General features: G+C 44.9%; 1 protein-coding gene across 1 annotated transcript in view; it reads left to right on the top strand.

Moving 5' to 3' along the window:
- LOC147751527 (glioma pathogenesis-related protein 1-like) overlaps positions 1-27,673 on the top strand; it is a 908,719-nt gene that overhangs the window by 157,172 nt on the left and 723,874 nt on the right. The gene's annotated exons all lie outside the window — the stretch shown is intronic.

Below are 27,673 nucleotides of genomic sequence, written 5' to 3'. Positions count from 1 at the left end.
CCTCGTCTAGAGAAACTTATGATCTGCAAGTTGTAAGGACTTCTGCAGAGATACATGCATTATTATCGACAAACTGCCCAGTACATTTCGCAGAAATGTTAGGTCAAATCTTAAACATGTCTGATACATGTGGCATCTCACATGTATTTAAGACGATTTTTTCAAAACAAGGCAGTGTATCAAATTGTGTTTACCACCAGCAAAAAAATCCGTACTAGAATTATGTTTTTCTTTCTGTCCTGTAGCAACTTATGATTATTGTGACATGCGTATAGACCTTTTGCTCTGTAAGAAAGCTCAAACTGAGAAAACATTTTAAATTCAAAGGTATATAGAATGAAATTGACTGTCACTGTAAACAAAATTGAACCAAGTCAAGATTTATGCATTAGCGACATTGAGACTCATTTTTCTTTGTGAATTGGAAGTCAGCATTTTTTAAGGGTTCGACCACAAAGATGCTCTTGAAAAATGTGGTTAACCCTCTGGTAAAGGGGGTATGGTGAAAATGTGGGATGTAAAGAGATACAGGGCTGAGGCTCTTAAACAGCTAACTCTGTCTGAATGCTATGGGAAAGTTCCTCAGAATCTTTATAGAGAAACTAAGATGACATTTGATGCTATGTTGTTTGAGTAGAAAAAAATGGTCTTCTGAGTTTTGATGAGTATATTTTTCTTAAATTTGACAACCCAGCCAGTCCGTGCTTATACCTCTTACCTAAAATTCATAAGGATTCATTAAATTCTCCGGGGCGTCCTATAGTGTCCTTCAACTCTAGTCTTCTAAAGAACACTCCCATTTATTTATATAATTTCTTATCCGCTGTAGTGAGGTACCTGTCATCATAATGTAAAGATACTACTGATTTCCTGTGGAAGATTCATGACATTCATTGAGAGAATACTTATTACATGATTACAATTGGTTTGATGTCACTTTATAGCTGCATTAATCACAAATAGGGTTTAGTGACATGTACTTATTTTTTTAATCAAGACCTTTGCCTTTTCTAGACCATACTGAGATGCTTTTAAATATGATTGAATTCTGCCTAACCAACACTCCGTTCTTATTTGAAGGACAGCTGTATAGATGGCTATCTGGGACAGGTATGGAAATCCTGCTTCACCCCCAGTTACGCTAACATCTTTATGGGCTAGTGGGGGGAACAGGTGGTCACCAAGACTTTAGAGAATCAGAGCCAGATAATTCCACTATGGATCCAATTTATGGATGATTATTTTATGTTTTAGATGGGAGTAGGACAGAAGCAGAGGAATTAGTCAAGGAAATACAACAGAATAATCTCAATCTATCCTTCAAATCCCATATTAGCTACAGTGGGATTGAATTTTTTGATTTCAAAGTCTCAGTGGTAGTAGAGAAAATAGTACTAATTTGTTTTGGAAAGAAACTGCAGGTAACAGTATCCTTCATGGCTCCAGTTATCACCCTGATAATCCTAAATGGATTTTGTCTATGGGGAATTCCTCAGGGCTAAATGTAATTGCACTATGAAGAAAGGTTTCTGCAAAGAATCGTCCTCGATGGAAACTTGATTTCAACAAAGAGGTTCTTCTGAAAGGATATTGTTTCAGGCACTATCTAAAGTATCAATGGTCACTTGTTCATTCTCCCAGACGATAAATTATAATTTGGTTGACAGTACCATCCATGTTATTTGTAAATATAACAAGGTGCATAAGGAGACTAATACAATGATGAGAAAACAATGATATCTTGTAAAAACTGATCTGATTATTGGTATAAAAAGTATTGACTATTCCCAGTTTCACTTATCGCAAGGGAAAGGTTTATGTCTGTTACTATGTGAAATAAATCTGTGTATGAGAGCCTCTTTAGAGTGCCAGTCATCTTCATCATTGTGAAGTTAAGTGAGTGGATTTATAGCATGGGTGTTGCACCTGTGACAGGCACCAACGTTAATGGTGGATGTGACTGGTATTTTGCAGCAAGGATACTTGAGATATATTTATGTATATTGTCTGAGTCGTCCTTTACCCAAGAGGATTGTGTTGACTGTTGTAATGGGCTACCAAGGGACCTGTCCAGACTGCTGCAGTACAAGCCCCAGCACTTCAGGAATCAAGTCTGTAAAATATATATATATATATACGGGGCAGGTGAAGCCCACTGAGGCGTGTCCTTTATGTATTTAAGTGTTCCTCACATGCTGCTTTGATTTCCAGGTGCTGAGCCAGTGAAAAAGGGTGTTCTACTGCCTGAAACTAGTATGGCAAACTCTTTCAACTGAGAGCATGTTTCATTGCTGCCCACAATAAAGGAGGTGTTTGCTTCAAAGTATATTAACGTATTCAACAAGGGCAACAATTGTGTGCATGGATTTAAAGAGTGGCGCGCCTTGCCGCGAATATGCCCCGCAGCAGATGAAGCGGACCTGCAGCACCAAAGAAAAAACGGGTGCTGCGAGGATTTTGAAGCCCGAATATTGTGGGGTTTGATTTGGCAGTGGTAATGATGTTTCCATTGAGGAGAACCCACTTAGGATTTAATTATGAACACTGGAAATTCTGGCTGCATCCACTGTGGGTAATGAAGGCACCGCATGAATCATGATGCAACAGGGCTGGTGAAGCCCACTGAGGCGTGTCCTTTAAGTATTTAAGTGTTGCTCATATGCTGCTTTGATTTCCAGGCGCTGAGACCGTGAACAAGGGCGTCCCACTGCCCGAAACGCGTATGGCAAACTCTTTCAACTGAGAGTACGTTTCATTGCTGCCCACAATAAAGGAGGTGTATGCTTCAAAGTGTGTTGGCATATTCAACGAGGGCAACCTTTGTGTGCATGGATATAAATATATATCTATTGGCGGTCGCCAGTAGGTAGTTCTATTTATAACCTAGCTTTCATAGGAAAAGCATTTTTTGTTTTGCCAATAACTTTAGTGCTGTTTTGATGAATTTTCATGAACTTTTCAAAATTAAATCTTCATTCAGGTCAGCTCCTGTCCTGGAAGTTTGGGGGTGATTCGTGAAGGGGGGCTGAGAATAACCCTCGCATGTGCCTATTCAGCGGAGACCCCAGTCTCCATACTTACCGGCCCTCGCATTCTGCTGTTGCCAAAGGTGGGAAATAATGTCAGCCAACAAAACCTGGTATCATTAGTGGTCGTTATTGGCCGCAGTTTATTAATAACCAAAGACATATTAATAACACAAACTGGTTTCAAGCAATCTTCCATTTTGCGAACATTACTCATCAATCATAATTGGCATATTACACATTATGACACCCTCTTGTGATAGCGGGTGTCAGTCTCTTTGTGCCCTCCTTAGTTCGAAAATGGAGCTTGTACACAAACCAGTTTGTTGCCAGTCTATTGGTGCTCCAGTGGTTGGTTGCCCACGCCTTCTGCGTGTTGCGGAGGGGAGCTTTCCAGTCGGGAGTTAGGTCCCCAGCTCGCTACCAAATTGCGCCCTGCCGTCCGGCCGGGTCTGGGCCGCGAGTGCCGTCTCCTCCTGTTACTCCCCTCCTTTATGCCGCCACGTCACCCTGCCGTGCGGCATTCAAAAGTGAGTGGCCATCCTCTTACACACCGCCCGCCGGTGTGTTTTCTTAGCCAACCAGTGTAGGATTTCCGCCACGCCGCAGGGAGGCCCACGTCTCACTGTGGCTCCCCCCCCTGCACCTGGTTCGTGGCTCCCACCTTTCTCCATATCTTTCCCCTTTTTACCATTTCTTTTTTTTTTTTTTTTAGTTGCAACCTGCGAGTGACATTACACCCCACAAGTTATCCCAAAACACCTTCATCCCCTTTTCGGATAGGTGTACCCCGTCTTGCCCATAGAGTTCGGGGCGGCCCGGGTGGATGAGGCCGTGCCGAATTGATTCCAGGCCATTGGCGAGGCAAAACTTGTGCATTGCCACATTTAGCTTCCTTCTTGCGTTGTCGACGGCCTTGTTGGAATCGGCCCCTCTCCAATGTTTCCTGCTGATCATTTCGGACCAGACTACCGTCGTGGGTCCCAGCCACGCTGCTGTCTTGGTGAGATCCCTTTGGATGGCTTGCCCGACTGCTTTTCGCCCTAGCCGGGTCAGGTCGTTGCCCCCAAGGTGGATGATCAGGACGTCGGGCAACCAGGCCGAATCTGCCATGAGGCCGTCCAGCGTCGGCAGTAGCTGCTCCCATCTCATACCTGGCTGGCCTATCCACCGGATGTACGTCGCTTTGGGCCTGTTTATGCTGCGGCCCCCCTGCCGCCACCAAGACTCCATCCGGGACACGAATGAGTGCCCCACCACCCAGACCAGCTGCGGGCGTCCCCCTGTCGAGAGAAAGCATTCTGTTAGGTGGCTTTCTGCGCACCATGTGCATTTAAGAGAGGGAGGGGGGTGCTGTCACCCTGCCGTGCGGTATCCCAAGGCGACTCCCTCTCCTTCCCCCCCCCCCCCCCGTGGCTTTCTCTCTCTTTTCTCTCTTTTTTTTTTTTATTTTTTTTATATGAGGTGAGGGCGTATGTACGACTTGTACGCCCTGGAGCGCCATCTGCCCACTGCCTGGATCCTGTCCTCTGGCATGCCATGCTGCGCTGCAGAGGTCGCTGCGCCGATCCTGAAGGAGTGAGAGGCAAACGATGCAGCGCAATACCCGGCTTTACCAAGGCCTTGGCGCATTATGGCTGTAAACTGGAACTTACTCAGGTTCCTCCCGTCCTTATGTATGAAGAGAGGGCCCTCACCAGCTGGTCGAGCCCCCATGTACCTGAATAACCAGCATACCGCGCAGAGCCCCGACTCTGGGATGCAATGGAGACGTATCGTCGTCCCCCTCCTTGCCCTGTCCGTTTTGGACTGTCTCAGCGTTAATTCAACTGCCCTCTCCATTGGTTTAATGTCTCTTGCCTGCAGGCATTGCTGCGCTGGGCCCGATTTGCTGGGGGCTACCAATTCGCTGATACGGAATGCTCCGAAGAAAGCCGTCGTGAAAGCCGCCCTAAATAGCAGCAGCTCATATTTATCCGATATTAAGCCCGTGAGGGCTCCCAGGAGCTGGCCCAGTTTGGCAAAATCGATGGGACGCCTGTCGTCCTTCTTTCTACCTTCAACCCTCCTCCAGCCTTTTAAGGCCGTCTTTAGATAGGCCGAGGTAGTGGGGTCCTCGCCTGTGTAAAGCCTGGCAAAATGGGCGATGGCGGACAAATGCGCCTGGGCCCACGATCTCGTTTTTTTAGACTCGAATGCCCATTGCACGAATTTCTCGACTGCTGTGCGAGTTTTTGCCCTGTCTTCCAGTGATCTTAGGCCCCCAACTCTCATTACCGTGCCCGCGTATGTCCTGTATCTTCTGTTAGCCTCTGCGGTAAGTGATTGCCCTATTAGCCATGATAAGTCTACTCCCCCAGGTCCCAAAGGGACGATGGAAAGGGGGTAATCTCCTTGTCCGCCCCGGGCACCAGTTCTCTGAAACGTTTCATTTGGGCCCGTGAGAGCGCGTCTGCTGCTGAGTTCTCTGGCCCTGGCACGTGGCGTGCTTTCAGCTCCAGGTTCCCTTCCAGCTGTAATTTAATTAACCGTCGCATTAGCCTCAGCATGTCCGGGCATCTCGCTGCGCCTGTTAATGGCCTGCACTACTCCCATGTTATCTGACCAAAGCGTGAGTTTCAGGTTTCTTATTTTCTCGCTCCAAATGGTCAGAGCCACAATGATCGGGAACAGCTTGAGAAACGTGATGTTCCTGGTGAGCCCCTGCGCATGCCACTCATCCGGCCACTGGCTGGCGCACCAACTGTTTCCCAGGACCGCGCCGAAGCCAAGGCTTCCGGCCGCGTCTGTGTAAAGAGCTATCTGTTCGGCCGTTACCCACCCTGCCCTCCAAATCAGCACCCCGTTGAAATCTTGTAGGAACTCGTCCCACACCTGCAGGTCCTGTTTCACGCCTGCGCTCAGCCTGATGTGGTGGTGCTTGTGGGTGACGCCGGCCGTTAGCCCTGTTAGGCGTCTTGAAAATACCCTGGCGGGCGGGATTACCCGAGCTGCGAAGTTAAGTCTACCTATCACTCGTTGGATCTCCCTCAGGGTGGCCTTGCTCCGACCCCGTAGCTTCGACACTTCCTCGCGAACTTCTTTCACTTTGCCTGGAGGCAGCCTGGCCGTTCCCGCTATAGAGTCCAATTCTATGCCCAGGAACGTGAGACTTGTGTTCGGGCCTGTAGTTTTTTCTTTTGCGAGGGGGACCCCTAGGGACCTAGATAGATCCTCGAAGGCTGCCAATGTGCTTGCGCACACTGAGGACCCTGCCAGGCCTGTGAACAGGAAGTCGTCTAGGTAGTGCAGCTTTCCACCCTCCTGGTGCCGGTCATGCAGCGCCCATTCTAAGAAAGTGGCGAACTGCTCAAAGTATGCGCATGAAATTGCGCATCCCATGGGCATGGCTTTGTCAATAAACACGTCCTCGCCCCATTGGAAACCCAATAAATGGAAGCTGGAGGGGTGGACCGGCAATAGTCGGAACGCAGATTCAATATCGGCTTTCGCCATGAGGGCTCCTCTGCCCGTCGCCTTAACCAGCTCGATAGCGTCGTCGACTGACGCATAGCTCACTGAGCAAGCTTCGGGGTCGATACCGTCGTTCACGGAGGAACCTTCCGGAAACGATAGGTGGTGTATCAGCCTGAATTGACCTTGTTCTTTCTTGGGGACCACGCCTAGCGGGGAGACGACTATGCCTTCATGCAATTCCTTTGGGAGGGGGCCCTCGACTCTACCCAGTTTCAATTCTTTCTCTATCTTGGCGCTAACCACTTCGGGGTGTTGGCTTGCCGACTTCAGGTTACTCACCCCCGCCGAGGGGAGCGGGCCCTGGAATGGAATAACAAAGCCTTGCTCGAAGCCCTCTACCAGAGATCTGGCCTCTGCTTTGTTCGGGTATTTGTTTGTTAATCTGCGCAGTTGTTGCGTAATAATGGGGGATCTGGCCAGCTGGCGCCTACAAATGTCCACCAGTCCCCTCCTTTCCCCTGCGTTGGGGCTAACGCTTCTTGCTCTTTTCTCTCTTCTCTCTTTTCGCTTCGTGTTTGGAACCTTTGCACGCAACGGTGGAGTGCTTGCCCCCGCAGCTAGCGCATGCGTGTTGAAACTTACAAGACGAGCCCCATGAGCAGTCCCCCGCCTCGTATCTCCAACAGATCGCCTTGGTTGCGGTTGAGGAGTACGATCTCCCGTTCGACCGCCTTTGATAAGAACCACTCTTCCCCTTTTGGTAGGAGCTCCGAAAGGGCTGGTCGCCTTTTCCCGCCCAGGCCCTAACATCTTTGGCTGTGAGCATCTTGTGGATGAAACCCGAGACATCCTCCTCATTCCACTCCATTTCGGGGTGCCTCTGCATTTTTAATCGAAACCCTTTATCGTATTCTAACCAGGCATCCCCCGGGAACTGCCTCTGTGCTAGGTGGATATTGGCCTCGTAAAGCCACAAGTCAGCCGCGCAATGGGGGAACCTTTCCACTATAATGCATGCCATGATTCTAAAAGCATCTAACCAATTGTCGAAACTGCGCTCTTTTCTGGCCCCACGCCTTTCTCTCCTGTCCTCTTCCTTCCTGTCGCACGTGGTTAGATCAAGTCCCTCTAGCTGTATTTCGAGCAGCGAAAATATGTCAATGAATTCCTTGCGCCATATCCTCTCTTTTACCGCTAGGGGGATGAGCCATGCCAAGCCGGTGGCTTTCGTAGTCAGGGACGCCGGACCGGGGGATGGCCTGATGTAATGATAGTTGACTACCCCGCTCGGAGGCGGGCTTCCCGAAACGGGGCCGTAACCCCAACCGGGTAGTGGGGAGATTTGTTCCCCCTGGGCGGACAAGCTTACCTGCTCTTGCACTCTTGTCTGACGGGCCCACCCCGGGTCGACCATATGCCACGTGAGACCTGCCGCTTCCTCCGCGCGCTGCTCCCTAGGCCCTGGTACCCCTTGCCCTGTGCCATTAAGTAGCCCCGGCGCCAGCGATTTTAGACATTCCCTTACGATGTTGCTAATATGCTCACCCTTTTTCTTTTGGTCGGTGGTCTCGCTCTGGTCGCTGCCCTCTGGTCTTGGCGGGAGGGGTTTCTGCCGCACTTTCCTCGGAGGGTTCCTCTTCGATGTTCTCTTCATCGGCGTGTTTTTCAACTTCTTGGGTGCAGAAGGCCCTGGTTCTTCGCCCGCCTGTTCTACCGGTCTGTTCTCTTTCCCTTTGCCCAGGTGGGGGTGAAGCCAGTCGTCGCCGTGGATGGCCGATAACTCCCGGATCTTCAACAGTACCTCTGCCATCTCGTCCGGCTGGCCTTCGGACATGTCGTGAGTCACTGCGCACTTGTGTGTGGCTTCTGGTTTCTCGCGTCTGCGTCAGGCCGTCAGCTGGGGGCACAGCTAGCTGCGTGTGCTTATCCCGGGGTCTGAGCTTGCCGCGGTTTTTTACCTGTTGTTGCTTCGGGGGAGCTGGCACGGCGCGCCGCGCTCCGTAAGGCGTCCTCGGTGATGACGACCTTGATCTTCAACTGGAGCCTTGCCGTCTTCCTCTTCGTCCTTCGCCGCGTCGCCTCTCTTCCTCTTCAGTCGTTGTTGCTGTCGCGCCGTTCTCCCAGCTCCTCGAATGCGATGTGCTTCTGCTGGGAGGGCGGCGTCGCTTAAATCCTCTTGAGCCCTCCAAGCAGGCCTCAGGTGAGTCCCCCTGATTGGGGGGTTCAAACAAAGCCAGGTTGACCATTGGGCGCCCTTTGGGGGCGCTCAGGTCAACAGGTCACTTCCGGTCGGGTGGCTGGTGCGCACCCCGCTTCCGCTGGTTCCTGTGCGCATCGAAGCGCCCAGAACCAGTTTACCCCCGCTGGTGGCACCACGAGGGTTATGGCGCCGGCCTTCGAGCCTCCCCCACCCTTCGGGCGGGTGCGGCGGCCTCTGCAAAAAAGTAGGGTTCCAAAACGCATTTTCTCCATGTTAATTTCCACAGGAAACTTTAGACACGGCTACAGCCCGAACTGCTGAACGGAATTACACCAGATTTGGCAAACAGGTATCTCTTGGCCCAGAAAGCACGCTTTTTTTAAATGGTGTAAATCTGTTCAGTAATTTTTGAGATACTTATAAATTTAGAGATATCGATATTTGAGAATTGTGATATCTGGTTGGCTGAGGCGTTCCGAGCACGAGCTTGCCTGGGATTGGCTGCCAACACTTGAAACTAGGAAGCCATTTTGTGACTCTGTTAAGTATAAGAGGGTAGAGTAGGAACAGTGTCACCTTTCTAGGGTGGTCAGGGGTGTCACAGGGAGTCGGAACGTAAAGAATCATTTGTATATGTTTTCGGCAGGATTCGCGTAGGGCCTGGAAAGCACGGTGGGAAAGAGAAAAACTGAGCGGTGTATGGAGTGTTTTGTTTAATTAAGCCCTCCGGTGGGCTTGTTCCCAGGAGCAATATTTAGTCTATTTCTGTGGCGGGGAGCAACACTTTGTTGGAGCAAAAAGAATATATGGAGGGTCGCATCTTCGGTCCCCCTCCGCTTCGAGGAACAGTACGTCTTTGGAGGTATACGTTAAATTTCAATGTGGAGGGGGAAGCGTTCCCAGACTGCGGGGAAAAGATAAACTGAGCGCGTGTGGAGTGCTTCATTTAATTAAGCCCCCGGGTGGGCTAGTTCCCGGGAGCAATGTTTAGTTATGATGCAGGGTTTACTCCTGTCACTTCGACTGCCATTTCCTTGGAGCAAATATAATGATATAGGGGGGGTCGGGGTTTGCGTCTTTCCTGCCCCTCTGCTCCGAGGAGCAACATGTTTTTGGAGGTATACGTAAAATTTAAGTGTGGAGGAGTGAAGCTTCTACTTCTTTGAGCATTCATGAATTAAAATGTGGGGGTCTGTTGTGGAATGCCGGCCTCTGGGAGTACAATGTTCATCATCCAATTTTTGTTGAGGAGCTTTCCATGGCCCTGGGTATCGTTATGTCCGAGGGTCGGTTTCAACAAAGAGCCGTGCTGCCTACGCCATGCACATTGTAGTGTGCTATGGCAAGACAGGATCTATTCAGAGTTGCAGCTCTGTCATCGTAAACTTTTGCTTTGCTTGATGGAAGCAAGAGTAGGAAATTTACTCTCACTTTTATGAGGCGAAGCAGATTTGCTTTTGGGCAAAGGAAGCTTGCATTGAGCTGCTGGCTTTGTTGAAAAAGAATGCTGGGTAAAATGAACGAATGGGTGCGGGTCACAAGCTCCCCAAATGTTATCCCAAGAGTTTCTGCAACAGTGAATGCCACGTGCAGGTCATAAGTTCACAATATTTCATCCTAACAGTTTCTGGAACATTCAAAAGTACGTGCAGGTCAGAAGTTGACTATTTTTTAAAGTTAGAACAGTACCTTCCAAATGCAATTGGAGGTGTGGTTTCGCTCCGCCCGTCTGATGTTATCCTATGTAGTGTACGTTTTAAACATTTTTTATTGACCAATCAGAAACATAGTTTTTCACGAAAGTAATATGCACATTAGTTTTAGTTTACACTACATAATGTTGTTTATCGCCTAATCAGTTATCAATTTCTGAAAAAAAGCTTGTTTTTGCACATTTGTGATGTTGCAATGGTTCATGGTCTTCTGTTAAATGTATAGGGATGAATTGGGGTGTAATATCAGCCGGGGTAATGTAGAAAAAATGTCCGTCTGCAGATTGAAGCTTGTTGGAAAATACTGGGGGGGGGGGGGCTTTAACACAGACATTCTTTATTAACTTCAGTGAGATGAAAAAAATTAAATGTTGTTTCCACACTTCTTGCATTGGTTTGTGCTCACTTGTGAAGCACACGTTAAGGTATTTAGAGGCAACCAGCTCGTGCTATACATAGGTATATCACAGGAGCAACAGATAGAGAGACTGGGAATGACACGTTCCTTGAGCCTTCCTCCCACCCCCACCTTCTTCTTCCTGGTCTTTAACAGTTTTTCTCCCTTGGTATGTAAAAGGAAGGTAACAGTGGCCCTTGTGCGTTGACTGTCACTGGGCTGCTGGGGGCATGTGATGGGCAGACAGAAAGTTATAATCGATTTCTGTGCTATTTAAAAAGACTGCATACAGGGGCATTATATTAAGGAAGTGCCGGAGAGAGTCGTTAGGGTTCTTGGCTTAATGTGTCTTTCTGCCACTTCGGAAATGCGAGGCTGCACTATATTAACAAGAATATGATGGAGCCTTGCATTTGTCACTGTAATGATGCTAAGTTTTAGAACTAACACTGGCACCCTTGCACCAGAGTGTAAGGGTGTCTGCGAGCAGGGGCGCTTGTTAATGTATAGGAAGGTGTCCCTTCCACCACATAAACAAACCTAAAATTCTACATTGTAATTTATGTGTGTACTGCTTCATGCAGCACTGATGTAAGTTACAAAACAGCGTTTGAAAAAATGTTTATGTAGAGGAAGGGACACCTTCCTGTACATAATGAAACTGTGGCATTCTGTTTTTTGCATGTGTGTTGCACAAGGGAGTACACATTGAAAAAACCAAAACAAGTAGAAATAAAGCATTTCTCCTCGTTTGGCAAAGTTAAGACCCGGGTTTTTCTGGTCTTAACTTTGCATTGCCTTCTATTAATGCTGCGCTTATTAATAGGATGCAGCATCAAAATCAATGGGTGTTGAGGTGGATGCCCTCACAATACCCACTGGACGCCCCTTTCAAGGATAACATAGCATGAAGGGGGCTTTTTTAAGAAGGCAGTGTAAAGCTATGTTAAGTGGTTTAATGCTGCTTTGTTAATAAGGTGATGCCCCTATCGCCACCACAACGTCAGTGAAAGTGACGTTGTGGTGGCGATAGGGGCTTGTAAATATGCTTCACAGTTGTAACTTACATAGCGCTCAAATTTACATTGCTCGACTATAAGTATTAACATTTAATTTTGCTATGGTATGTCTATGCTTGAACATGTATTTTCACACAAGTTATATATTGGAAGATGCGATAGCTATAAAACACAGGTATACAAGTAGTTGTATGTTTCTTCTAAGTACACTGCCACTGCGGAAAGGCACAGGAGAGGAATGCATTGGAATAGTAATATGGTGACACTGTCAACTGTAACTTGATAAGAGATTCTGGTTTGCATTTGCTTAGGCTGAAGGCTGTTAGTAGTTGGTGGGTAGTGAACATAGGGCAGCCAAATAACATTAAAAACTTGGTGGGAAAAGAATTAACTGTGAGTAATGTGTTTGTAACATGTGACACAGACATGATACATTTAATTTTTTTTATTTTAAAGTAGATGGTGTAATGTGTAGTATATGTGCCATAACAAACAAAGAAAGTGTATGATAGAATTATAATCAGTAAATTAGTAAATCAATATCTGATAAGGGAGATGTTATCAGAAAAATAGAATAAAGAAAGGACCGTTGTGAGTTATGTTTCTCTGTCATCTAAAAAGAATTGTCATTATATAATAGAACATGACAGAGGTTTGTCTGCAGACTACTTAACTTTTAATATAGATAGTAAAGTCCCCAACTGCCTAGTCGCCCGTTTCCTCGAGTAGCTCTGTAACAATCAGGCAAACAGAGTGGTAACAACAAAAGAGCGTAATAAATTCTGTAAAGGGGAATTCGTAAAGAAAGTCAATATCGAAAAATCAAAGAATGAAGCAAAAAAAAAGGAGAAAAAGAAAAAAAAACAGTGTTCTTGAACTGTAGAAATTAGAGCTTGTCAAATCGGGTTACCATGCGCACTTATGGAGATTCAGTGAAGCTCAAGAACTCAGAAGCACCATGATATGCAATCAGTTCCAAAAGGTCATCTGCACCTGTCCAATCAAAGAGGGGGGCCATCCAATTTAGCAAGTTGAAAGAAGACATATGGTCATCGTAATCTTTGGCAAGCAGGAGCATGTCAGGACAACTTGCATAATATTCAATGATAGTCTGGTGTAAGAGGTGCTCCGTATGATCGAATGTACTCCATCTTCCCCTTATTGCAATATTATAGGCATCCATCAAGCGTGTGTCTTCGGAACAAAGTTAGTCAAGAGCCAGCAATGGACGCAGCAACAGCTAATAATCCAGGGGATCGTGTGAAGTAGTAGAGAGGTAGACTTGGAGGTCGCATTCATAGTGGCACCGCACTGAACACAGATGAAGTAGAAGTAGCAGAAATTCAGGCGATATCTGATGCCAAATATCGTCAATGGCAAGCATTTAAAAAGTTGTAGCATTCGTCCACGGTATAGCTCCATTTCCCGAGGATGGAGTTGAAGTAGAGGACGGGCAGCCATTTCGTAGTAGGAGCTATAGAACGACTTTTCGGGAAACAAGGAAGGAGTACCAAGGGACCCGCCAAATGCATTTGCAAAGTTATAATGAATTAAATCCGGAATTATGATGAAAATAGTCTGAAAAGAGATAAGAAGGCGGGAGCAGGATAGTTTAGAAAACAGGTAGGCTTGGAGTTTCAGATTGATTAAATATTTGGTGTATAAGCTGTGCAAAATGTAGTGGGAAATTTCCATAGCCACCTGTTATTTCAGGTTCGCACAAGGTTATATGAGACCCGCTTAATGTTGAAACAATAGTGTTTTCTGTTAGTGTTCGCTGTTAATATATGTTTTCAAAGTAGGAATGGAAGGCCAGACCAAACTATCTTCAAGTACATGTGGGGGAGGAGAAAAGACACGCAGAAAGTTAGAATTGCTGTTTAATTTAACTTGTGTATAAACTAAAGAATATTGAACAAAGCAAAGTGTGGTTGTCTGTTACTAAAACTTACTTATCTTCATTTTGAGAGGAAAATGCAAGAATAAAGAATGCAATGCATGAATAAAAGTAGTTTCAAGGTAGTTATATGTATAAACTGGTGATGTTTATGCCATCATGGACACTGTGGTATACAGAGATCAATAAATCAGACATTAGCAACAGAATTATGTAATCCCTCCATTTGTATTTTTGCACTAAATTAATGATTGAGGCAGTACGGAAGCACTGATGGATTCCAACAGGCACTACTCATGCACTCCCACAATGACCGAGAAATTACTGTCAAAGTCATTATTTTACTTATGCAGTTTCCGTGCAGTATTGTAAACAGGAAGGTATAATTTTTTTAATGATATGGTTACTTGGGCAGAAGCCATACTGTTATAGAATCAAGTAGGAACTACTACCACACAAATGAAATCAATCATTACTTATGCAGTTATGCAGTGAGCGAGGAAGGGAGTACTTTTGCACTGATGCAGTTTTAAAAATTTTAAAGTATTTTCAACATATCCATTCAGTGATGTACAATGGAAGTATTTCTTTAATTATTGTGGGAGTACGCAGTGACTCATAGAAACTGTGCCCCACCACCCGCAGCACGCCCTATGCGAGCCGCCAGTGCTTAAGGGCCACTAATCAGTATTCCAGATTCTTTAGTGCTGGCGCCAACAGGCCCCCAACCCCTTTGAGGTAAAATAGGGTGACCGTAGTAGAATATACACGGTGACACTATATTTTCTCATGGGAGAAGGAGAATAAAAACAGAAAAAGATGAATGACAAAATGTTCTCAAGCGTCTTACTGTTTTCAAGTTTCTGTTCTGTGGAACTTGGGAATGTTCATTCCTGATGTCGACGGGCCTCCAACCCCTCAGAGGTGGAATAGAATGATAGTAGAATATACACAGTAACACTATATCATCTCAGAAGAGAAGAAAAAGAATAGGTATTAGAAGAGAGAAAAACACATGATGAAATGTCACTCGGAAATGTAGGGATTCTTAGGGAATTCATTTAGGAACTATGGGGCTTATTAGCAAGTAAGTGGCGGAGAGAGGAGTTAGCTTTCTTGTCTTAACGCCTCTCTCCGCCACCTCGGAAACGTGAGGCTGCACCATATTATCAAGTATATGGTGCAGCGTCGTGTTTCCCCCTGCGATGGCGCTAAGTTTTACAGCTTAGGGCCAACGCAGGCACCCTTGCACCAGAGTGCAAGGGTGTCTGCGAGCAGGGAGGTTTGCTGACGTAGAGAAAGGGACACCTTCCTGTACATAAACATACCATGGCATTTTACTTTTTCCAGGTGTGCTGCACAAGGCAGCACTCATGGAAAAAGCAAGAAAGAGGAGAAATAAATAATTTCTCCTCTTTTCGCCATCTTAAGACCAGGATTTTCCTGGTCTTAAGTTCAGCGCTGCCCTCTATTATCGCCATCCTTGATAATCGGTGGCAGTGTTAAATTCAATGGGTGTTGCGGTGGTACGGCCACTGCAACACCCACTGCCCGCCCCCTTTCACACTAAGTGTAGCATGAAAGGGGCACTATTATCAAGACAGAGTCAAGCTGTCTTGATAATTGGGAGCTGACCCAATGTCACAAAAAGTGACATGGTGGCGATAGGTGCTTGATAATATGTCCCCATGTATGTAGACATTTGTTTTTTAATTTACTGTTTTGCAATACTGTGTGACTATCAGAAACTGTGAGCCACTAAGTCTTGAAGCCCAGTAACCTGGATTCCAAATTGTTTTGTCCTGGTGCTGACAGGTACTACAGGGTCACAGTAGTAGAATATACACGGTGACACTATAATAGTTCATGGAAGAAGGAGAATACGGACAAAAATACAGAAAAAGATAAATGACAAAATGTTATCAAGCGTTTAACATCTTTACTGTTGTTGTTGTCTGGGACTTTGGAATGTTGAGTCCTGGCACCGACGGGCCCCCAATCTCTCTGGGGTGGAATAGAATGACAGTAGTAGAATATACACGGCTCCACTATATCACCCTTGGGGAAAAGGACAATAGGAGCGAGAAGATAGAAAAAGATTATTACTAAATTTAATCAAGCGTCTTACTGTTTTTAACTTTTCGTTGTTTGGGACTCTCGAATGTTGGGTCCTAGCGCCGAAAGGCCTCCAACTCCTCTGAGATGAAATAGAAAGGCAGTAGTAGAATATACACAGCTCCTCTATATCATCTAAGGGGAGAAGAAGAATATGGACTAGAAGAGAGAAATGCCGAAATGTTATCAAGTGACTTACTGGTTTCATGTTTGTGTTCTCTGGGACTCAGGAATGTTCAGTCGTAGGGCAAAAAGGCCCCAAACTCCTCTGAGATGAAATACGAAAACAGTAGTAGATTATACACGGTCACACTATCTCATCCCAAGGGGAGAAGGACAATAGGGGCGAGGAGAGAAAAATATAAGTGTCTCTAGAATTCTGTCTGTTTGTGAACAGGTGTTGCTGACATTAGAAATAAATGCAAATAAACAAACAATGTAACAACTGAATATCAAACACACGTTGAACTTTTTAGAATTTTGTATACAAATACCTAAAGTTTTGAAATCTTGATATCCATATATAATAAAACGTTAAACTAAATATGAATATTTGAAGAAATACTTTTAGTTAGTAGTTTCCTAGAACACAAAAAGCAATTAGAATGGTTAATTCCACCATGTGTATAAATAGTTACATTCTATACGTATCTACTATCCCTTAATGTAACAACTTACAAGTCCCTAATCTCTTTTGTAGTCGCAAAAGTTGAATCCGACGCTGGAGAAGGGAAGCTGGATCGCTGACTGGACACAGGGAAATAACTCGCAAAAACTAAACTAATCGATTGTCAAAGGCTGGGCGTGGTTACTATAGTCTTTTGTTACAAAGTATTCTATGGAAGAAATGTGCTGCGCACGCACATAGATATCATTTTTTTCGGTTAACCTGTGCTCATGTTTTGACTGTTTGACATGTGCATGTGTTGGGATATGGTTGAAAACTATTAACCGCCAAAGTGTCTCATTTGCTTTCTCGTGACTGAAAACGCCTGATACTTACTGGGATTCTGAATACAAGACATGTGAATAAACTATGGTTCAGATTACAAAAAAATTAAAATAACATAGGAAACATTTAGCATTAGAATTGTTTAATATCTTGATTAGTGTGCAGTAAGTTTTAATCGTGGTTGAATTATGCGTCATGACAGTACTGTTACAGTTATTTTTTGAGTACCGAAGTATGGATGTATGTATGTACTTCACTGAAAAAAACATGGGTTTCAGGGACGTTATCATTAGAAATGTTCATTTAAAAAACCTTTGAAATTCACTGAAAAAAACATGGGTTTCAGGGACCTTATAGTTAGAAATTAACATTTAAAAAACCATAAAAATTCACTTTAAAAAAACGCACATTTCAGGTACGTTATAGTTAGTTGGACTTTTTACTCGTACAAAACCCGAGAAATTCGACGTTCTAGTTAGCTGGGTTAACTATAATTCGCGCCCCGGAAATGCACTCTTGATGACATCACATTACATCATTCATGACCTGGTCAGTGGCATCACTGATATCTCAAATGCCATCACTGATGATATCATCCATTGACTGTGTTTCTGTAAAGTTTAAATATGTATTTATATATATATATATATATATATATATATATATATATATATATATATATATATATATAAATACACACACACACACACACACACCAAGGTGTATTGAAGAGTGAGTGGGTGTATAAGTGTCTGAATGGATGATTGTGTAGGTGCATGACTGACTGTATAAGTGAGTGATTAATCATGTCTTATTGAATGCATGGATAGTGACTAAACTGTGAATGTATCAGTCTGTCAGTTGGTGTGTAAGCAGTTGCATGGATTGGTGAGTAGCTACACGGGTGTGTTTATGGGTTATAGATTGGTAGTCTGAGTATCTGTATGGGTGCCTGAGTGTCTGTGTGGGTGGGTGGAGAGTGTGTGACTCTTGTGTATAGATGTGTGAGTAGATGATTCACTGGGTGTATGGGTTCAACAGTGCAATTGACGGGCTGTATAGGTTGATGAGTATGTGTATGGGTGTGTTGGTGAGTAAATGGATGTCTCAGTGGTACATGTTTGAGTAACTACATATGTAAAATGCAGTGTATGTGAGTGTTGGAGAATATAAACGACTATGTGCGAGTGAGTGATTGTGGCTGTATGGATGAGTGTGTGCTTGTATCGGTGATTGTATAAGGCAGTAAGTATGTGTTAGTATCTGTATGAATAAGTGAGATGGTGTGTGTATAACTGTATAGGTGAGTAAATGTGATTGATTCTTTGCATGACTGACTAGGTGTGTGAGTAACTGTATGGATGAGTGGCTGTTTGTGAGTGTCATTATAGGTGTATGAGTCCATATGATAGTGCTGTACTGATGAGTGACTGTATGGGTGAATGAGTGGACGTGTGTGTTGACCTAGGATTCAGTGAGTGGGTATGTAGTAACTGGGATTAGTGTGCCTATGGTTTCGATAATGGTGATCTATATTTTAGAGCGGGTGCATCAAAGGTTATATAAGGGTTTGAGGCGGTGCATTAGATTATCATGTGGAAGATGTCATCAGTGATGTAGTATGTGACGTCATCAGCAGTGCATTGCGTGGGCGCGAGTTATAGTTAGCGCAAATAACTATAACGTCTGAATTTCTCTTGTTTTGTACGAGTAAAAAGTCCAACTAACTATAATGTACTGAAACCTATGTTTTTTTCAGTAGAAATATATCTATATGTATCAAAACAAAACCCTTTCAGGCATAGAGTGATGCATAAATTATGCAAAAAAGAAGGAGAGAACTCTGGGTAGTTCTCCAGTTTAGGTGGAAAGCAGCTCCTGTTAGAGCACTCAACACCAGCGACACTCTAGATCTGCTCACCTCAAATGTCTGCTTTTCTATCAAAATCTTTAAGCATAGGATTAGCACAGTGCTAGCCACGCCGAGATAGAAATGGACAAAGTCTTTTGCCATTTCTACAGCAAAGTTTTTAAGCATAGGACTACTAGCACAGTGCTGTCCTTGCCGAGCTGTAAAATGACAAAAGCCATTTATCCAGGCACAATATTACAGCTTTGAATTGGTAAAATACCAATCAAGCCAACCTGAAATGAATAAAAGCAACCCCTGACACAGTGTTTCGCTCTAATTGGAGCTCTTCAGAGAGGTATAGCTATACCTCTCTGAAGAGCGAAACAGTGTGTATGGGGTTGCTTTTATTCATTTCAGGTTGGCTTGGTTGGTAATGTACCAATTCAAAGCTGTAATAATGTGCCTGGAGTGATAAATGGCTTTTATCATTTTACAGCTCGGCAAGGACAGCACTGTGCTAGTCCTATGCTTAAAAACGTTGCTGTAGAAATGGCTTAAAGATTTTGATAGAAAAGCAGACATTTGAGGTGAGCAGATCTAGTGTGTCGCTGGTGTTGAGTGTGCTCTAACAGGAGCTGCTTTCCACCTAAAATGGAGAACTACCCAGAGTTCTCTCCTTCTTTTTTGCATATATATATATATATATATATATAGCCACAGTTCCGTTATATAAAGAGAAGAGATTGCACTCGAGGCAAATGTTATTCTTTCCATTTATTCGCCGACCTGGATCTCAACACTTGGGACACGTTTCAGCTTTTTCCTCAGCCTTTCATCACTGAAAGGAGGGCCATAATTCATTTAATATATGAGCTGCACGTGATTTCAGTCCAACCAACATAGTAAAAATACTTAATGCTCTTGTTACCGGTTCATGTTCCTCAATTTGTAAAACCCCAATTGTGCTGGGTTATTTCATAGCCTCCCTCTCCAGGATTTTAAGGGGTACATCAAAGCGTTAGGAAGGCCCAGTAGGACATAGGCAGGGAACCTGGGCAGTTGGGTATCTAGGTGAGAGTCTATCAAATCTAGGATTGAGTTCCAATAAGGCTGAAGGTGGTCGCAGCTCCAAAGTAGGTGCTCCAACGTTCCAAGTTCCCCCACACCCTCTCCAACAGCGGTCACTAACCCGGGGGTCTCATTGATGTAGTCGTTCGGGTGTATGGTACCAGTATGTGGCAACTTTGGTCATAGTTTCGGTGAGGCCTGTATGGTAGGCAGAGTGCCTGGCTCTGTAGTGGACTCTCTCCTATTCTTTGCGTGTGAGTTGTCTCCCCAAGACCCTCTCCCATCTGACCCTCCCCGCGTTATAGGTGTATATGTTGGTAAGGAGTAAGTGCTGGTACAGATCTGAGATCAGTTTTTTGTCGGATGTGCGTGTCAACAGCCACTTCTCGTATGGGGTGAGGTGGCGCTGTGCACCAGGTTGAACCGATGGCTGTAGAACCCAGTGACGGACCTGCAGGTAGGGCAGACGATCTGTTTCGGGTATGCCATAATCTTCCTTCACCTTCTGGAATGGAAGAATGCCCTTAAGGTCGAACATATGTCCCGCGTCCCTACAAGGTGTAGTCCTCCATGTCGCGTAGGCCCGAGGATCAAGGCCAGGCGAGAAGTCAGGGTTATCGAAGATCGGCGTCATTGGAGAGGGGAAGGAGGTGAGCTCTCACTTGACTGCCACTCTGTCCCAGATATCCAGGACTGTGCTGGTGATCGGTGAGGGGTAGAGGTTGGGAGGTCTATGGCAGCGTGTCAAGAACGGGATGCCCTGGAGTGGAATACCAGCCACCGCTTGGTCCTGAAAGAGCCAGTGTTTGGCAGATTCCAGTTGGTGCCACTCCACCAGAGTGCGTTGCTGAGTCGCCTGAAAGTATAGAGTGAGGTCGGGCACGCCCACGCCGCCATGTTCAGGGGGAAATGTGGCGATCGTATGCTTAAACCGCTGACGGCGGCCGTTCCAGAAAAAGCACGCCAGATCTGATTGTGCCCTCTGAAGCCATCCCGCCGGTGGGCGTAGAGGGAGGGTCTGGAATACGTAAAGAATCTGGGACAAAAGGGTCATCTTGACGGCAGCGATACGACCCAACCAGGACAGGGTGAGGTGTTTCCACCTTCTAAGGTTGTCACAAAGTCGGGAGCTGAGTCTAGCATAGTTGGCATCCGCAGTGGCCTGCACCGTCGGGGCCAACAAGACCCCTAAGTAAGAGATGGTAGACTCTGACCACTGTAAGTCAAATTCAGCCTTGGCGTCCTCAAGTACCTCTGGTGACAGTGATATGTTCACGGCTTCCGACTTCGCCACGTTAATCTTAAAGCCTGACGCCAGCTCAAAGATGTGAAGCTCAATAAAGAGCGCTCGGAGGGATTGCATCGGATTGGTCAGGGATAGTAAGACGTCATCAGCGTATAAACTGATCGTGTGTGTGTCCCCGCCAAACGGGATGCCCGTAATGAGGTTGTGTTTCCTCACCCGTTGCGCCAGCGGCTCCATGTAGAGCGCGAACAAGAGGGGAGAGAGTGGGCACCCCTGTCTAGTCCCTCTGCCAATTGCAAACCGTGGGGAGGTGTGGCCGTTAACCCGGACTGCAGCGTTTAGTTGGCGATAACAATTAAATATATGGTTGCGAAGGGTTTCTCCTATTCCGAACCGTTGTAGCACTAAATCTAGATAGGGCCAATGCACCCTATCGAATGCCTTCTCTGCATCAATCGTGAGGAGGATGCAGTCCGGTCTCGTCCGCGATCCGGCCTCGATGAGGTGGAGGACTCACCTGGTGTTGTCGCTCGTCTGTCGCTGTGGGATGAAGCCCGCTGCTGCATATATGGTGCTAGTCGACCTGCAAGGAGGCTGGTGTTAAGCTTCAGGTCGATATTCAACAGGGAGATCGGCCGGTATGAGCCACATCGGGAGGGGTCCCGCCCCGCCTTGGGAATCACCGAAGGTCCGGGGGGATGGCACCAGGCTTATCGAAGGTGTTGAAAAGGTCCTTCAGCAGCGGGGCCACTTGTGGACAAAAGGTCTTATAGAAGGCCGCTGTGTAGCCATCAGGGCTTGATCCATCACCGTTTTTTAGCTCACTGCACCATCCCAGCTCAGAACCTGGCTACATGCAAATTAGTCTGTTCCTGTCAAAGTGCATGATGGGAACAGGGCAAACCAAACTACCAAGCCAATTCCTATACTGGGAAGGAAACAAGCTTCCAGGGACCGGTTTCTGGCATTTCAGCCGTCGTCGGCCCGGCTTGCTTGAATCCTGATGGTGCAATGAGCAAGGGACTCACATCTGAGTATACCCTTCCACGCTTATGGTGGACAAAATGATTCAAAAAAGGGGGTGGTGATATACTCAGACATGAGTCCCTTGCTCACTGCACCATCAGGATTCAAGCAAGCCGGGCCGACGACGGCTGAAATGCCAGAAACCGGTCCCCGGAAGCTTGTCTCCTTTCTGGTGAAGAATTGGCTTGGTAGTTTGGTCTGCCCTGTTCCCATGATGCACAGGGCCAGGGACAGACTAATTTGCATATAGCCAGGTTCTGAGCTGGGATGGTGCAGTGAGCTAAATAACGGTGATGGATCAAGCCCTGATCTTTGGACTTGGTAAGAGTGGTCTGCTTAATTCAGACACTCTGTTCATCACCACCCCCTTTTCTGAATCGTTTTTGGCCACTATAGGTGTGGCAGGGTACACTCAGACATGAGTCCCTTGCTCACTGCACCATCAGGATTCAAGCAAGCCGGGCCGACGACGGTCCCCGGAAGCTTGTCTCCTTTCTGGTGAAGAATTGGCTTGGTAGTTTGGTCTGCCCTGTTCCCATGATGCACTGGGCCAGGGACAGACTAATTTGCATATAGCCAGGTTCTGAGCTGGGATGGTGCAGTGAGCTAAATAACGGTGATGGATCAAGCCCTGATCTTTGGACTGGGTAAGAGTGGTCTGCTTAATTCAGACACTCTGTTCATCACCACCCCCTTTTCTGAATCGTTTTTGGCCACTATAGGTGTGGCAGGGTATACTCAGACATGGGTCCCTTGCTCACTGCACCATCAGGATTCAAGCAAGCCGGGCCGACGACGGCTGAAATGCCAGAAACCGGTCCCCGGAAGCTTGTCTCCTTTCTGGTGAAGAATTGGCTTGGTAGTTTTGTCTGCCCTGTTCCCATGATGCACTGGGCCAGGGACAGACTAATTTGCATATAGCCAGGTTCTGAGCTGGGATGGTGCAGTGAGCTAAATAACGGTGATGGATCAAGCCCTGATCTTTGGACTGGGTAAGAGTGGTCTGCTTAATTCAGACACTCTGTTCATCACCACCCCCTTTTCTGAATCGTCATTCTGACCAGGGTCCTGCTTTTAGCTCTCGAGCTTATAAGGAGGCCATGACCAGCATGGGCATTGGATTGCGGTTCTCTTGTCCCTTCCATCCTGAGGGAAACGGGGTAGTGGAAAGAAAAAACCGAGACATAAAGCAATCTGTAACGGCAAAGGTATTAGGTTCGGGTGATGGGTGGGTCCAGCATTTAACAAGTGTCCAACGTAGTCTTAACAACTTGCCAAGAAATTCTCTAAAAGGTTTCAGCCCGTACGAACTATTGTTCGGAACTAGAATGTATGTACAGGACTTAGATAGTCATGCTTTAGTGGTAGAAAATAAGAAAAAAGGCTTTAACATCAAAGATCGTTTGCCTGTTTTACAGGACTTAAATGAAACAAGAAAAGCCCTGGGCAACATAAAGTTAAAGCAACAGCCAACAACCACTGAAGACACACCACCTGTCCCAGCAAGACCTGTCTGGATTCCAAAGATTGGGGATCTGGTCAGAGAAAAAATAGCGGTGAAGAAGGAATTTGGGCCTTCTTACAGAAAAGCAGTACCTGTCTTAGCAATCAACGGAACAAGATCAGTTGTACTACCGCCCCTTGCTGGTAAAAAGGAGAACAGAGTTGTATCCATCGACCTGGTAAAACCACAATCATGTGGCCTATAATAAATAGTAGGCCCAGTGGACTCCCAAGAAGTAACAGAATACCCAAATTTGCTAGTATCTAAGAGGTTCAAACTGAAAGACTAATCACAATTGATAAACCTGCAGTGAATAAAAAAGGACTATGCAGAAATGCCATGGAACTAGTGCCTCTTGAAACCCAAATTGAAACAGTTCGTCATGAAACACCAGTCTACAATGATGTAGCATCAGAATGTGCTAATGAAAGGCAAATTGAGAAAACAATTCCAACAATCGACACAACTGCATCTGGCTACTTCATCAATTTCGATAACTTTTCTGAAGATCAAAGCGACCCTGAAGTGACACCAGCAACAAAGACTTTTAAAGAAAAAGCAACAGAACTCTTTCATCAACTCAAAGAAGCATATCTAAATGCACCATTGATTGAACATTGGATTGTGTCAGGGGTACTTATACTCCTACTATGCCTAATTTTAATTTTAGTTTTAGGAAAATTTATTTCAGTACAATGGACACAGCAAGTCAGAACATCAACTTAGTTCTGAAGCCTCACAAATCATCTCACATCGAGAAAAGAGAACTATCATCAGTGAATGTCACAGCCATTCGGATACCCAGCGGAGTAGTTTGGGACAAAACAGACTACGAAATATATGGCCCGGTCGAACTCTTGAAATATCCTCATCAGTTCAAGGTTTCATTAGGTGACTTTGTAAAACAAAGTACATTCTCTGATGATTGGGACTTTGAAAGCATAAATAATATGATGTTGGATTTAGTTTTGTCAGCAAAATTTACAGAGCATGATTATTTGCAAGGTTCATCGAATTATGAACAGATGTACTGTTTTACTCATTATGCAGACCACTATTTACATAAATCTGCTCAACCTAGAAATGTTTTTAAATATAACCAATGGGAACATTGTGCTACTCCACCTAAAAGCAGTTCAAAAACATTCTATGAGAAATTCCAATACTTCTCAGGGTTTAACACAAGTGATGCAGAAACATTTTATTATAAACTGTTAGATAAAACAGGGACAAAAACCATGCTGACAAATACTAAATTGATATATTCAGAAGCATTTTATGAAAAAATGATTACATTTGGTTTTGATTTCTGGAAAAACAACATTGAAACGAAAACCATCTGGGGTACAAAAGATTGGCAGGTACAAGGCCTAGAAGCATTATTTCGAGCCTGCATGATCCCAGAACAAATAATGTTCTTGAATGACACAATTCAACAAACAACCTGTCTTGGCCTAGCCAAGATTAAAGACCTTAACAAACCGTCTATTCCAAAGCCAATACCTGATAATGCAACCACAGATATTGAAGTAGACGTATCCCAAATTTTAAATGAAAACAGAACACATCCTGATTGGAAAAAGTGGGTAATCTGGCCTACAGACACGAATAACTGTCAAGACAGATTCCTGAACAAAATACAGGGGTTAAAAATGACCAGACCAGACCCTAGATACTGCCAGAGACAACATCCAGGGATAGTAACAACATACAGTGTAGAGAAACTATGCCTTGAATGGCTACAAACATCCACACTGGCACAAATTAAGCAACACTTGTCTTTACTTAAAGATGGTGCTGATTTGTGCGATTTCATAATGGGACCACGCAAACAGCGTCAAATACGTTTCATAGCGGCCAGTATATATGCTGTTTACAACGAGGCATGGAAAGTGACTCAAATTGAGACTGCAGAGAAAATACGAGAAATTGATCGTAATAATTTGGAAAAATCACTTTCTGTTGTGGACAATGGGTTAATGGCTCTGTCTTCCAGAATATATTCACTGGACAGTATTGTATCATCTGCTATCGATATAATAGACCAGGACTTGCTAATGTTACAACATGGCCAGTCCCAATCACGTTCTTTTGTACAGCTAGGCTGGACGTTGCAAAACCTCCGTTCAGGCTATGTGCCATGGCGTTTAATCAACACAACGTCATTGTTTTCTATCTTTAACCTTACTGATAAACAAATCAGTTTGGCACAGAAAGGAGCAGACTATACAATCCTGAGCATTGAAAAACTTGAGAGATTACCATTGATAATGTCAGAAAGACCTGTCATTGAATGGATAATACACGGAATAATCACAATTCCGATAACAACTTTCCAATTTAAAAATTGCCTAAAGTATATACCAGCAGGCCAGTATGAAAAGTTGGGTAAAGGATACATTAAATCATCATGGAAATTACCTTATACACACACATGTTATAGTGACAATAACAAAAATGTATTTCTTAGTGGTAATGAGTGTAAACGATCACTAAGCGGTATACTTTTGTGCCAAGGTATTAACTTGCATGTGGCCTGTGAGGGGACTTCAAATAACCTTTCATGCCACCAGCACGGCACACCTGCAACACAGATAGAGCCATTCTTTAGACAACTTTCTAACGGGAGTTACGTTCTAATAACGGATCACAGCTGTTGTGGCTTGGTGCCAGGGAAAGCATATCTCTTAAGCGTCAGTTCCATTGACACTTGCTGTATTCAAGCATTGTATCCAAATGGCCCTGGAGACTCAGTGGCTCTGATTTGGCCTCCTTTGAATATCTCTTCTATACGAATTGATACTTTAAGCTGAATGAAGTCTGTGCTTTTACAGACAACAGTGCCCATCACGCCATCAAAAGAGACGTATGATCTTCAAGTTGCAAGGACAACTGCAGAGATACATACACTTTTATCAACAAATTGCCCTGTGCATTTCACAGAAATGCTCAGCCAAATCCTAAATATGTCGAATGCGAGTGGTATCTCGTATGTATTTAAGACATTTTTTTCTGGACTGTTAACACCCTTCGAAGCAGTCCTGGACATCTTTCCCAATTTTGTCCATTCGTTTTTTTGGCGGTCTACCACTACTTTTGGGACTCGTAGCAGGTATTTTATTTTTGACCCTCCTGCTCCAATATGGCGAGCCAAAACGCAGACATGACTCCGGCAGAAGAAACGATCCTAGCAATACGCTACCGGGACCGCATAACTAAAGTCCTTGGACTAGCCCGGCTAAGAGATCTGAATATGACCTGGTTTCTTTCATTCAGACCTATATGGCAGACCTGCATCTTACCTGTGCTTCAATGTATGCTATGCGGAGAGGAATGCGTGTTAGACACCTGTCTTGCACTACAATCAGCAGTACCAATGGATATCGATACTTTGCTAAGTCCTGTAACGGCTCATGCATCGTGTTGTCCCCAGCGGTTACCAATCCTGATGATGGCATATGTTGAGACTCCTGCGCTACGACTAGGTGGTGGCAGTGAAGCAAGACATGAAAGCAACATCACCCAGGTACGACCCTCTGTGAGCATTGCTGATCCTGAAATCGATGATAGCAATCATTCTCACAACTGCCAAGTTACAGCATTACCGAACTTGGTCGAACTGTCACCTGAATATGTAGACCAATTCTTTGCGAGCCTGTCTGAAATTATGTTCTCCCCTGAACAGAAACAATAACTTTTTGGAAAACAATCTGGCACACAGCGTTCCCATGAACTCTGAATTCGGCCTTCGGCTTTGATAAACAAAAGCTACTGAAAAGCGTTTGGAACTATTTTTCCCCCGCTCATCATGAAATTATTTTTTCCAAAATTCCAAAATATTTACCTTTTTCTGGCACACGTACTTTGCTTAAAGTAGAACTATTCATAAAGAACAGAGCTTCCAGTTTTTAGTAGATCTAGAGACGAAATATTACCTCAGCCTCTAGCACATTTTACAGCAATTGTATTTATATGTGATGAAATAGTCTCGCCCTTCTTTTCTGTATTGAGAGACATTTCATGTGTAATTTTTCGCAAAATCGTTCAACTGAATATATATGCAAAAAATTTTTGGGAATGATTACTCTGCTTAAAACATACAGTACCTATTATCATTTTTCATGTATTTCGTATACACCATTTCAAATGCAAAATGTATTTTGGGGTGGGTAGGAATACACATGCATCTTATTGCTTAAGTTT

This window comes from Lissotriton vulgaris, chromosome 1_1 (genome assembly GCF_964263255.1).
Source record: "Lissotriton vulgaris chromosome 1_1, aLisVul1.2, whole genome shotgun sequence".
Taxonomy (NCBI): Eukaryota; Metazoa; Chordata; class Amphibia; order Caudata; family Salamandridae; genus Lissotriton; species Lissotriton vulgaris.
Note: the sequence above shows the minus strand (reverse complement) of the source record. Positions and strands in the feature narration are given on the sequence as shown.